At 41.6% G+C, this 11,006-nt stretch overlaps 1 protein-coding gene across 2 annotated transcripts in view; it reads left to right on the top strand.

The window, feature by feature from the left end:
• Positions 1-579: 579 nt before the first annotated feature.
• Positions 580-11,006, top strand: part of Snap25 (synaptosome associated protein 25) — a 75,147-nt gene continuing 64,720 nt past the window's right edge. The window contains exon 1 of one of the 2 annotated variants that reach the window (XM_041670788.1): positions 580-733. The gene's annotated coding sequence lies outside the window, so the exon portion shown is untranslated. The remainder of the gene's footprint in view (positions 734-11,006) is intronic. The other variant, XM_041670787.1, reaches the window with a different exon arrangement.

The raw sequence follows: 11,006 nt of genomic DNA, 5'->3' as shown, positions 1-11,006 counted from the left end.
TCATTAAAATAGCAACCCCTGTAACCGTAACCTGATCTCATTAGAAGCTGGTGAGGGCCGAGGCGGTGGGGGCGGGGGGGATGAGATGCTTCTTCGGACCGACCTCTTTGGAGAAAATAAATCTTAACTGCAATCTTCCCCAACCACTCACGTCAACAGCCCTCTACTCCTGCCTTCCTCTCTTCTCTCTCTCTCAACCAAGATAAGTCAGCAGAGGAACGTTTTACATGTAAATATGTATGCATTTACATTATAATTGTGTATTCATCCATATATTCACATATGCATACACACATAAGCAAAGGTATATATAGGCCATCGGGAAAACAGTCAAAAGAGATATATGTTTTCCCAAGACCGTGCTAAAATGGAGTCAAAAGAATCGGGCCATTTAGATGTTTATAAAAAATTGAAATAAAAAGGTTTACTGCAAAACGTTCAGGGAGCTGAGTCAAGCACTCTGCACCTCCCGGCTCCTCCCCTACCGCCCCCAGCCACCTTCCTCCCTCCGCCTTCCCCCAACACACTTCCTCCCCGCCCCTCGAGGAGCCGGCTATTAAAAGCTGCTGACGTCAAAGGAACGGCCATCTTTGATGAGGGCAGAGCTCACGTTGCATTGAAGACGAAACCTCGGGGAGGTCAGGAGCTGTCTTTCCTTCCCTCCCTGCCCGGTGGCTCCTTCACTCTTGTGACCTGCAGGGATCGGCGGACAGCATCTTCTGGAGAAGCCAAGGTAAAGAGCCCCCTCTCTGGATCGTGGTCCCGGCCCTGGATGGCCGCATAAACAGAAGGGACCGCAGCTGGCAGTCCAAGTGAGCCTGGACAAATACAAGTGTTGGTGCGCTTAGGGTGCGGTATTCCCTGTGTGCAAGTCTGCCTAGACTCTTGCCTGGGGCTACATAAAAGTATTTTCGAGGTTAGCTATTTGGAGAGGGAATGGATGGGGACACTGCAGATGGAGCGGTGGAAGAAACAGCGAGGATGCGTGCAGAATAATAACTTACTCTTTTGAAACAGCCGTGGGACCCTCTTCCATCTTGCGATGCAGTTTGGGGATATGTTTACGTTATTAGGGTTGTGGGTTTCTCTCCTTTTTTTCTGTAAAACAAAAAGCAAAAGCAAAACACGATCTTGTCGTTCGTTCTAACTGTTGTCCTTAGGGCACTGCTACCCAAGGGAGATAGAAAGCAGGGTGTGGGAGCTGAGAAGGCGAGAGGAGAAAGGGGGAGTTCCCGCCCTGGGCAAGCTGAGCTGCGGCGGCGACAGCAGCCTCCGTGCCCCGCAGACTTGATTTATGCCGCCTGCCCCATGTCAGCTATAAGCGGGCGGGTGGTGATGAGTGGGAGAGCTCCGCGGAGGGTTGGCCCGGTGGGCTCGCCTGGAGGACTGCGGTGGCCTGAGCTCAGCACCCTGGACAGGAGTGCCCAAAGCCCGCGTCGGCGCCCTGACCTTTCAGCACCGCGGACAGCGATCAGGCTGCAGCGCTGCATTACCTGCTGCAGAGATGCTTGGCCAGGGCTGGAGGCCAAATTTTCTCTTGGAGATCCTGGTCTTATAGAAACTCTTAGCAGAGCTGGCATACTAGATTAAAAGGAAGATAGAAAAATAAATCCTGTCAACAGGGATTTATTTACAGAAAATTGCCTGCCTGCTCTCCTCCTCACCTCCCACGTAGCTTCAGGAAATAATAGACTACTTGTAGAAATCTTCTGTATCTCTCCCTGTGCCTTGTTCTAGACAGAAAATAAACACAGCTCTAAAAACGGTCACTTATCCTCAATATGACATGAAAATTGTTAAATTTTTGTTTTTAACACAGGGTAGATATGTCTGTTGATGTTAGGTAGGCTGAAGTGGTCACAAATGAAAATGCTAGTACGATCTGTTTATAGGACAGTTCCCTCCCTATATTTTTGATTTTAAAAATGTGGATCATCTGAACTAAGTAGAATCAATTTTAGGGATGAATCCCTCTTATTTCTCCATTTATTCTCGAAACTAGGTATAAACATGCATACTCAGCCAAAAGAAATTTTCATCTCTTTGGGCATGGTTTGGAGTTTGTATGCTTCCTATCAGTACTGGTTATGGCAGATTGATTGCTTTAGATTTTGACATTAAGTGTGGTCATCCTTGGGAAAACCCAACCATGTCCTTCAGGGTTATGCAGGCGAAAGAACCATGGTGCGAGGCTGAGTCTGACCTCAAGATTCCCTGCAATTTCTATTATGGCACTGCAGGATTTTGCTGAGGTCATGATAACTATTTTCTTCTCTGAAATAAAGAGACTCTGCATGAGCAAAAACTCATTATAAGGATAAATATCTATTTGATTTAGATTTTCATAATTATCATGAAAGTGTCAGGACTAAAATTATAAGCTTTCTGCAGTTAGTAAACAAGAGTGATAGCATCGTCTGTAAGGATATATATATATATGTATATGTATGTATGTATATGATCCAATGCATTAAAGAAATGCTGGTACGAACCCTTTTTAAGACCCGTCTCCCAAAGGTTTTGAATTATGTTTATTTAGTCATAACTCCCATCATCTGTGTTAGAGATACTAAAATCCCTTGTCTATGTAAAAGGTTCACTTTATCCCCAGCTGGTTATTTCTGGGTTACTTTTCCTTTTCATGAAAAGCCGCGTGCTTCCATGTATGTATATGCTGATTATATTACTGTGTGTAGGTGTAAATCGCTTCAGTGGAAATTTATTCAAGATTATGGAGCTGCATGGGAGTTTATAACTCGGAAATCTTCAGATATAATAAACAACTATGTTTTATTGGTGGACGGTGGAAGCAAAAATACCGACAAGAGTCTATTTAAATGCTCTAACATTATAGCGCACATCCAGACAGCCCTGCGTGCTGCGTCAAATGAAAAGCCTAATGTTTCCTGAATTGTGTGCTTGAACATTAGTAATCACTGCTTGGTTTATTTGCTAGGGGGAGATGAGGAAAGGGGTACAGGACTGTGGTAAAGCTGCCAAAGGGTGCAGAGCAGAGAAAGAGGTAATGTGGACGATTGCACAGCTAAATATAGACCAGCTAGCTGAGAAAATAAAGGAAAATGTAACTGGGACAAGGATTTAATGTTTATTTCATTGTCAATCTTCAGCAGGAAAATAATAAGTTTTTTTCCCCTCATTTTAAGTTTGAATTTTGAAAATCCAAGACAATGTGGTGAAAGAGGCAGGAGCAGAGGGGTGTGAGGACGAGCCAGGAGACAGTCATGTGACCCTGTGATGGTACCTGCTTGTTTGTTTATTGTTTTCTACATTTAGGCATTCCCAACACAAAATAATTTACAACGTCTGCAATCCCTTCATGGTAAAAGCTCCCAGGAACTGACAATTTTACTTTTTAAAATATGGACAGTTTCAAGGCAGACTGCCCTTTAATTTGTTAAACGATGTTCCTAAACTCTGAATGTTAACCCTAGAGTCAAGGTTATCACTTAACAATTGATTGATCCTCTGGTGACTCCTAGCAACCTTGAAGCAGATGGCCTTCGGGAGAGCATGTTGGCTTTGACCATTAGTAGAAATAAAAACAATTTAATCAAGAAATTGAAAGAGGAAGCAAAAGAATATTGTGATTTTTTTAAATGATGCACTATCAATACACAATACTTCTTATACTATGAGATTGCTTTACAGCTTTAGAAAGGTAGGAAAATTCATGGTTTTTGGCCTCAGTACTGGATACATTTCTGCAATGTCATCCCTTGCCAGCAGGCATCAACCAAATAGGAAGATATTGATCAATCAGGAAGCAGCAGATACATAAATGAACCCCATGTGGGGTATAAAATTTCATGGTTATATGGTTTTTGACCTCAGTAAGTTTAGCATCTAACCATCTTAATAGAAATAGAAAGTAATAAAACATCACATAATACCAGAATGGAAAAGCAGTAAAACATCAGGGAAAATTATGAGACTGTAAGTAATTCATTTCTCAGTAAATAAGACCAATAGTAAGGAATACAGTTTCAGAGGAAGGCAAAATGAAAGCGGACATAGGACTTGAGCTGGCTTTGAAAGGTTAAATAGAAATTAGAACGATCGGCTAAGTAAACAACTTCAAGTTATGTAAGCGAAGCTATCTTTGCTCAGGGAACCCTGAAAATGTCTGTCCAGTTGAACGTAGCAGAAAGCTTCTGCAGAAGAATTTTCTAGAATAGAATTAGAGTCTTCCATGGAAGGCTTAGAATGCCAAGTTTAGGATTAGATATTATACTCTAAAGTTGATTTCTGAGCAGAAACTGATATAAATAACAAAGCAACCAGGTCCTCGCTAACATCCAGGGACTGCTGTTGACAGAGTGGTTTGATCCATAGAAGTAAAGGGAAATGTTAGTTCATCAAGGGCAATTCATTTAAAAAAAAAAAAACTTCATTTCCCATCACTCTTTAGGATATGTGTACCTACGTGGACATGTAGCCCCTCGCCAGAAGGAAATCGTAGTTTCCATTTTTCTAGAGCAAATTATTTGAGATGAGCTCATGCCAAGGAAATTAAAAGGTCAGGAACCAGGTGATCCGAGGTCCTAGAATGCATATTTGAATAATAAACACGGTATAGAAACCTCTCTCCCTTCCTCTGAGTTTTCCAAATTGGCAGATGCACTGAATGAGGGGCAGGGAGGGGGGAATTCTTTACATGTTTCATGCTGCTTGACAAATAGGACCAGTGTCCAAACCTAGGGTCCAGGGGAGCTGGGATGAGCTGCGGTGGAGGACAGAACAGGTTTCTTTTCCTGCTAAGCTGCTGATTCTTGTTGGCTCCCGATATCCCAGAGCTAGGTTGAAGTCTGAACTACATGCATTCCCCTTTTTTAACCTTGTAGTTACCACTCTCAAGATGGAACCTCAAAATTCCAGATACTGACAGAAACACTAAACCAAAAAAGCCAACACGTCATCACTGCAGAGGAAGAAACGGCAGTTAAAGGTTTTGTTACTTTCCTTCTGACTATGAAGCGTGAGGAAATTTCCCTTTTTTTTGCTATTTACGAAAACATTAGTCGGAAAAAATGTGATGTTTTGACCTCCAGGCTCACTGCCCAGGGGAAATTGGGGCTGTGGTGGCATTTAAGCTTTAGGAGGAAGTTGTCAACCTGGGTCCAGAGAACCTTTCTCAGGTAAGAGGAAAGGAAGAATGAATCACAGTGTCAAGGAAGCAGGTGAGTGGAGAAACTGGCTCAAGGAAATTAATCTTATGAAGGAAAAGAGGTTTCCGAATTGCCGTTGTTGGTATTGCTGTGTTTTCTAATTATCTTTAGTGAGATTGCCGCATTTCTAACTGTGAACAAGTTCAAGTGGATTCTCATTTTAAATGAAGTATGCAAACTACGGTCAGATGTGTCAGATGTAACACTAAATAGCATTTATTAAGTCGTGAATTTGATTTGAAAGGACAGACGTACGAAGGCAGTGACTAATCCAAAGCACGTTGGGGGGTGGGGAGGCCTGAGTCACCTCTGCTGCTAATTTGTCAAGTGCTGGTAACAACTTTGTAACCAAGTTACTCATATCATTTTGATTTTGTAGGTGAGGGAGTTGAGGTAGAGCCAAGACAAACCAAATGATGCATCAGAGAGCAGAACCAGGAATAAATGTAGTAGCTTGACTGCGGAGACCAGGCTGTAAGCTAATGAACTGTGTTATTTCTTGTATCGTCTATTTTCCTACTGGTCAAGTGAATCACAGTGAATATGCATTAATAGATGGATAGATAGATAGATAGATAGATAGATAGATAGATAGATAGATAGATAGAGAAATTGATTGATTATTTGATTGATATATTGATTGACTGATTGATTGTGTGCTAGGGATTGAACCCAGAGAATTGAGCATGCTACGCAAGCACCTAATCCCTACATTACACTGCAGACCTCTGCACATAATTTTTTCCCCCATCTTTTCCTCCTCATTTGGGTAGCAAGGCATTCCTGTGGGTATGCTGGTTGGGAGCCAGGAGCCCCACTGCTATGCTGAAGCAAGTGTTTATAATTTCCTGTTTCAGAATCAGCCTTTTAAAAACTCTCCCGAGTACTATAAAATTTCATCTCCTCACCCACAGGCTGTGTTGGTCAGTATAGCTGCCATTCGGATGCAGCTGAAACCCCCCAGCAACGTGTGTGGGTTTCAGAAGAAAGACTTTCAGCTCGCAGCCATGCTTTGGTCACCAACCTGCCTGCTCAGATCATATGATTTTTGCATGCCTGGTATCATATCCCTTTCTTCGTCCCCTGTTATTCCCCCACCGAAACATTATTTGATATCATCTTTCTAGTCAGTCAAGGAATCCTGACTTTTGCCTCACAGCTCTGATCTACATCGTCGCTGCTTTGAGTGTCAGCCCTTTTTCTTAGATTTGTAAGCATCTGTCCCAGACATTTTTAATTCCTTTTTAAAATAAATTACTATAAATTTTTTCATTTCAAGCTTCCATTTTGTTCAACTCCTGTGTCTTACTTAAGGCAGCTAATTGGCTGTCAATTTCTAACTTTTGCTTATCATATGCCACTTAGATGAGAGAAGGGATACCTGTGTAGAGTCTCTGAGCTGCTAAGTATTTTTAAAGTAATATTTCTGTATTAACTGAATCATATAATACCTATGTCCAGTACAAAAACTATAATACCTATGTCCAGTATGGTCACACAGGACTGAGGGTATAGTTCAGAAGTTAAGCACTTGCTTGACATTTGTGAGGTCCCGGGTTCTAGCCCCATCACACAGAAATTCACATATCTCAGCAAAGAATGCTTGATCAGCTGCAGTGTTGCTCCCTCCAGGTAAAGTGTTACAAGGCAAGAAGAGATCAAACAGACTGCTTGCTTTTTTGTTTATTGCTGACTCACAAACGTTAACCTTATCGGCAATTAACCTGCTATTATAACAAATCTGCATCCCAGAAGAGATGGCGCAGGGGAATACTGCTTAACTATTAGTGTCTCTCCTTTTCATTCAGTCTAGAGAAAGGGAATTTTGATGCCTCCTTGGGGTTGATGCTAAATGACTGCTCAGCTAAATTTATGGCTTGCTGTTTGATCAACAAGAAAGGTATATTTGTCCCTTTTGCCGTTGTTCTTTCGTCCTAGTGATCCCAGGGTAGAGGGATCTGTATATCTGCTGACTCACTTCTTGCCTTCCAAGGTGGTCGGTCCATTTTTGTACTTGAAGGGTAAGGTGATTTTCTTCCAAAGCGACATGGTCCACACTGACCAGCTGGCCTCAGCTTCCCTTTCACTTCTTTTTTATTCATATGTCACTAGTTCTAGATTTTTGAACTTGGAAGACAAGGTTCCACCGTCTGCAGACTTGAGTTGGTGGTTTCTGCCTTGTATTGGGCAGCTCTGGAGGAAATGAAAGTCTCTCTGATGCCTCCCTGAGGCCAGAGTTCAGTACTGCACCCCTGCCTCCTTTCTGTTTTAGAGAATGCTCTCAGATGAGCCTGTCTGCCCTCCTACAAGCATGGCTGAATTCCCTTTCTATGGAGAGTGTGGGGCTAAGCTGTTCATCTTCTTTATTTATATTTCTCTGTTGCACAGCCTCAGAGAATATGACTGGGAGATACAAAAGAGTGAATTTCTTAAATTCCCGTGCAGTTATTAGAGGTTGCTCTGATGGCTAGCCATAGAAAAATCACACTGTGACTTTTTTATTGATAAATGGAAAGCAGAGGGAGATAAATACCAGAAAGCCTGCTGGGAAGAACACCACTAAACTGGGTTCATATGAGGTAGTCCATCGAACTTTTTTTTTTATTTTAATGAGAAATTCCATTATAATTTCTTTGTGAGAAGATTTTTACTAGAAATCAAAATCATATTCCTGGTTCATGTTTGAGAAATTCCTGAACATGACAGGCATTTCTAACTTGACTGTCCATGCGTTCCCCAAACATCATCAGTGGTTACTATGGCACTTTTGTTCATTTACTCGGCAATATTTTCTGAACAAGCTGCCGTTTATCCAGAAAACTCTGTTCTGGTGCTGTAGCTACAGCAGTAAATAAGTATGTTTCTGCTCTCAGTTTGACATGCTGAGGATACCCTATTCAGACAGTAGTATTTTAAGAGACATGTTTCAAATAGGAGCTTTTTAAAACACAACTTAGAAAAGAACTCGGGAGGCTATAAAGATGGCTCAGCTAATAGAGTGCTTGCATTGCAAGCACAAGGACCTAAATTCAATCTCTGGAACCCACATGAGAAACATGAAATGATGGTGACACATGCCTGCAATTCCAGTGCTTGGACGACAGAGACAGGAGGGCTAGGCCTCACTGGCCAGCTAGTCTATCCTAATTGATGAACTCCAGGCCAATGAGAGACCCTGTCCCGAAGGAAGCAGATGGCATTCCTGAATTCCTGGCATTCCTACGCTTGTCCTCTGGCCTCCAGATATATAAGCACCCAAATGCATGAGCACCCATGCATGCCCAGGCACATGCGCATACGCACACACGTGCACACACATTCACACACACACATAAAAAATCAGCATATGAAATTAACCTGATAGTAGGTTTCTTGTACCCACCTACAGCAAGATTACTATATCATGAATGAATATATTAATAAACATCCTTGGTCACCTAGACTAAACAAACAAGTATGATATGACTTAGTGCAAATTTGTCTTCATTTACTTGACAATCATTAGATGATATATATCCCTTAAATATAGTTTTGTATTTCAGCATCTGTCTTCATAGGCTTATCTCCCTGTCTAAACCACTTCTTGCCAATGGAGAAAGAACAAGGCATCAAAAAACATGACACCAGAGGGCCAGAAAACTTACCCTCCTATCTGAACTTCATGGGACAATGCAAAAACAAGGTGGACAGGAGAGAAAATGCAATATTTTTGTACTTTGGTCCCTTGTCAGCTCTCCACTATGGGCCATCACTCAGGGATTCAGAAAGGTTAGCTCCTGAGTCCCTACTTTTAGAATTTGACTTCTGTTTATTATTTAACATTGGTCTCACCACCCTTGAAGGTTTATGGCATGGCTTTATAATTACCTACCTACCCATTTCTTCCTTAGTAGAAATGGAAGCCCCAGCGATCAGAGACTAACGCTCTTGATTCCTTAGTGCCCTGCATGCACCAGGTATACAGGAATGAGTGAGTGGCTGGGGATATTCCGGTTTCTTTTCAGAGAAGTGAATTCCACCCATTTAAGTAGTTCTGCCTTTTATTGACCAAACATTTCAATCAGGAAAAGTGCAATAATTGTTCCATAGCCCTGTAGGTAGATTCACCCTAAATATTGGAATAAAATTGTATATGAAAGCAGTGCCTTGGCTCACCCCCACTGGCTACCAAACTACAGCAAACAATTAATATTCTGCTATACTATTTTATCATCTGTGAGCCAAGGGTTAAAACGATAATGGAGAACAGAGAGTTCTCAAGAAAAGTAATACTAAAAGCAGAATTATATTGAGATTTAAAGCCATTAGCTAAGAGTGATTTAAGTCACTTTCCTATAATGAAATCATTTAGCACACAAAATGCATACATTTAAAGCTCTCTATCATTTATTAGTATCAAATGGTATTTTTAATCATTGCCTATACATACACTGAGTCATTAATTTGTGCCTTTGGCCAGCCCTTGTCTTCAGAACCGCATACCGCTTTATTAGGATGGGCATGCAATGTACGTGCTGTCCATATTGACTTGGCTCTCCGTTAAATGTCCTCTAACTGCCAGCTGCCAGCATCTTCTTTCTTAAAAGAGGAAAATCTAGACTTTAGCATGCTGTAGCATATCAGCCTAATTTATCGTAGGAAACCCAATGTATGTACCCAACTGAACGGCTATTCCTCCATACTTTCTCATGAACTAAAAACTCATAGACAGTAACTCTGTACTCGATATTCTGCAGAATATATAAACAATGACACTCAATGATCACAAAGACAAAAGCAAATAATTGACTAAATGTCTGATAGATGCTATACTCAACCCTTGGCTTAGGTTAATTCACGTAATCTCTCTGGAAACATCTGGAGTTCTTGTCTTCTGAATGTAAAGTCCACATTTTACATTTTCCCCTCTCCCCATGAGTTTTTCACATTTACACATAATCCATTGAGACCCTTCTACACAGTGGTTCTCAACTTTCCTAATGCTGTGACTCTTTAAGAGAAACGTTTATGTTGTGGTGACCCCCAACAAGCTGGGCAGTGGTGGCACAAGCTTTTAATCCTAGCGCTCAGGAGGCAGAGGCAGGCAGATCTCTGTGAGTCTGAGGCCAATGTGGTCTACAAGAGCTAGTTCCAGAGGCTGCAGATCAGCTGGACCACTTGAGCTCTGTGACCTTGAACAACTCACCTGAACTGAACTGAACTGAGCCTTGGTGTTCACACATGTTAAAAGAAAGTGAGGGCTGCTACGGATGCCAAGTGGCCCTAAGGATCTCCTGCTGTGGGTACAATTACCTCTAGCATGCTGAAAGAGAAAAGCAGATTCCTGGGTTCCGTTAGCCAATGAAGCCACAGTATATTTCTGGAGTTCTTGATTGCAGGTTATTTGAAGAGGATATGCCTCTTTTCTTCTTTATTGTTTTGTCTGTTTAGAGAACCAACAGACCATGATATCACACTGCTTTTTACCTTTAGCAGCATGCATGATAAATTGGGAAGATATATCAGGAGTATTTGATGTTTTATTTAGGGGAAGGTTTTTAAATGCCTTTGATAGTGTTTCTACTTTGGGAAGGGCCTCATGATTCTTAGAATGATATTTAGATACCCAAAGAGGCTCAGTTTTCACTTAACTAAACACTATCCCACTCTTGACTTATGCATTTTAAGGTCCCTTGAGGAGGAAAAAATAAAATACAAAAAGGATTGGTTTTCTGTGTAAAAGAAATGTACTGAAAGCTGCTCAGTGAACAGTTACCCAGACCGCATCTGTTGGTAATGTTTTGCACTCAGCTTTCTGCTGAGAGGTATGGGATGGCATTA

The sequence above is a fragment of the Microtus oregoni genome, unplaced genomic scaffold (assembly GCF_018167655.1).
Source record: "Microtus oregoni isolate MIOR12 unplaced genomic scaffold, Mior012 000020F_ref0000438, whole genome shotgun sequence".
Classification (NCBI taxonomy): Eukaryota; Metazoa; Chordata; class Mammalia; order Rodentia; family Cricetidae; genus Microtus; species Microtus oregoni.
The sequence above is the reverse complement of the archived record's forward strand: the minus strand, read 5'-3'. Positions and strand labels throughout refer to the sequence as shown.